Genomic DNA, 2,309 nt, shown 5'->3' with positions numbered 1-2,309 from the left:
CAATCACACCCCCTCCTCTCCGATATCCCCCTGACAACTGCCGCATCGCAGTAGCACTTTTTTAGCAAACCTAAGCAATTGCGTTCAGCATGCGCTCCGCGTTGCACCACGTTATTCATTCGTTCTTGAGAGGTTTGTGACGAAAGAACTCGGTGCTATTTTGGTTTCGCTATAAACCAGATTCAGACATTTTGACGTCATATTCTCAATGAGAATATGCTTCATATTCAAAGGCTTTACTAACTTTGACGGCGTTTGACCAGCAACCAGCTTACGTTAGAAACGAGGTCAGATGCTGTTGCGTCATTTCGCGGGGGAGACCTGGAGGCTCGTCGTCCAATCGCAGGCTATTTCACGATGTGAAGTAGAGGTACTTAACAAAACTTACCAGGCAAACTTATATAAGTATTGTGCTCCAGAAAAATTAAACTCGTTGGAAAGTCAGGAGTATGACCATAAGAGTTTTACTTTTGTACTTTTTGCCCTTTGCACCCTTTCTGACTGAAATTATGTTAGAGAGAAACATTTCTGCAGCCATTACCAGTCAACAACTGAACCAGTTATTTCTACTGGCAGTGCATCAGTTTTGACTGATGAACAGTTTTAACACCAAATAAAATCTGAGTTTTGCTGAAATCACATCTGATAAATGTAGTAGCCTCATTATAGGAGCTGTTTATGTAACCCCCATGCGTTGTTGGGTGATCACATGATTGATTCGGGGTGGGCTGGAGAAGGGGTCTGTCTTTGGCAGAGGACAGTGAGGACAAAGTTGAGAGGAGATACAGCATGTTGACTTCATTCCCAAAGGTATTCAAACACCCCACTCACAGACACAACATGAATCTCACAGGTTAATTGGGAATCATGCAAAACTTAATATTTTCATTTTTCTATAAAACATGGCCAAGGCCATTAAGTTTCTATTGAGTTATTTTAACATTATGCCAACCACTTTTATAAAAACCACTTGGCTATTCAATGTAGACATTGAAAACATGAATTTTCCGATGATTGCATGTGCAGATGTGTCAGTGTGCCATGATTTTCCACATTTATAACTACAACTGTTTTTGACACTTAAAGCTTTTGAGGACTGCTTTTTGTGCTGTAATGTGTCCAGTGGAAATAAATGTGCCATTGTGCAATTTTGCCACATGTTAATCCCAGATAAGGATACAACTAAGCATTCAAGATTGGGGGCAGACAAATGTAAAAGTTGAAGTCATTGAAAACCCAAAACTGTGTCAATGGTTAGGGTTATGGCCCTGATCCCAAGTTTTTAAAATCTGTCTTAAAATAGGCCATCCAGTTTAATATACAATCCAATTCTGCTCATTTCCTTAGATAAGCAGTTCACGGCCACCAGTATGTTAAAACACTACACACCTCCATTTAATTGGCTTTAAATGTTTGAACTACCTACCAGTCATGTGTCTGAAATTACTTTATTTGCAGTTTTTAGATTCTCTGAATAACATAAGCACTTTTTTTTACATATATGGATAGTATTAGATGCAAATCATCCAATTTGTCAGTGTAACCTTAGGTTACACTGACCCAAACTTAAAGTATTGAATATTAATTATAAGTACTCTCTCAAAATTGTATTCCTGCATATATAATAGGCTTTTTTGATTAGTACAATCCAAGAGGAGTTGTTTCTTTGAAGCTTGTAATCTAAAATCATGTTTATTTAATAGATTTAGACAAGAGACAACCTTTGAACATTGATTATTGAACTCGATTGAACTTTTTAAGAGTTCTAGATAATGTAATGTTTCATATTAAAAAAAAAAAGTATAAAAAAAAATGAAGTATAACAATACAAATACTTGAACCAATAGTGTTTCAGTATGCCACGAATATCTAAAAGTCAGTGCGGTTCAGCAGGTTTCTGGCTCTTGTTTGCCTATAATGATGGCGCATATTTACCCAGGAATTGTGGAAAGCGAAGGGTTTATGAATTCTTGAGTTCTTATCAGACCAGATAAAGCACACTGCTATAAAAGTCACCTACAGAAAGGACCTTGCTTACATTATTTGCACAAGTCGAGTGTCTGCATTAGGATATTACAGGAAGGCGACACCGGCAATCAGGGTGGTTTTGTCTTATAACTGTAATCGAGTCATGTTTAACAAGCTCTTGAAGGAAGTATACTGTTCTGTTTAACCATAGTGACAGATGGTAGGGGTTTTCATGGCTATATGGACAGGAAGACAAGAGGGTGTTTAAAACAGCAAACTTCCTCTTGACGTGTTGAATGTATTGTTAGGAATCAACAAAATCAAACACAACCAGAGCTGAT

Source organism: Chanodichthys erythropterus, chromosome 19 (assembly GCF_024489055.1).
Source record: "Chanodichthys erythropterus isolate Z2021 chromosome 19, ASM2448905v1, whole genome shotgun sequence".
NCBI lineage: Eukaryota > Metazoa > Chordata > Actinopteri > Cypriniformes > Xenocyprididae > Chanodichthys > Chanodichthys erythropterus.
Note: the sequence above shows the minus strand (reverse complement) of the source record.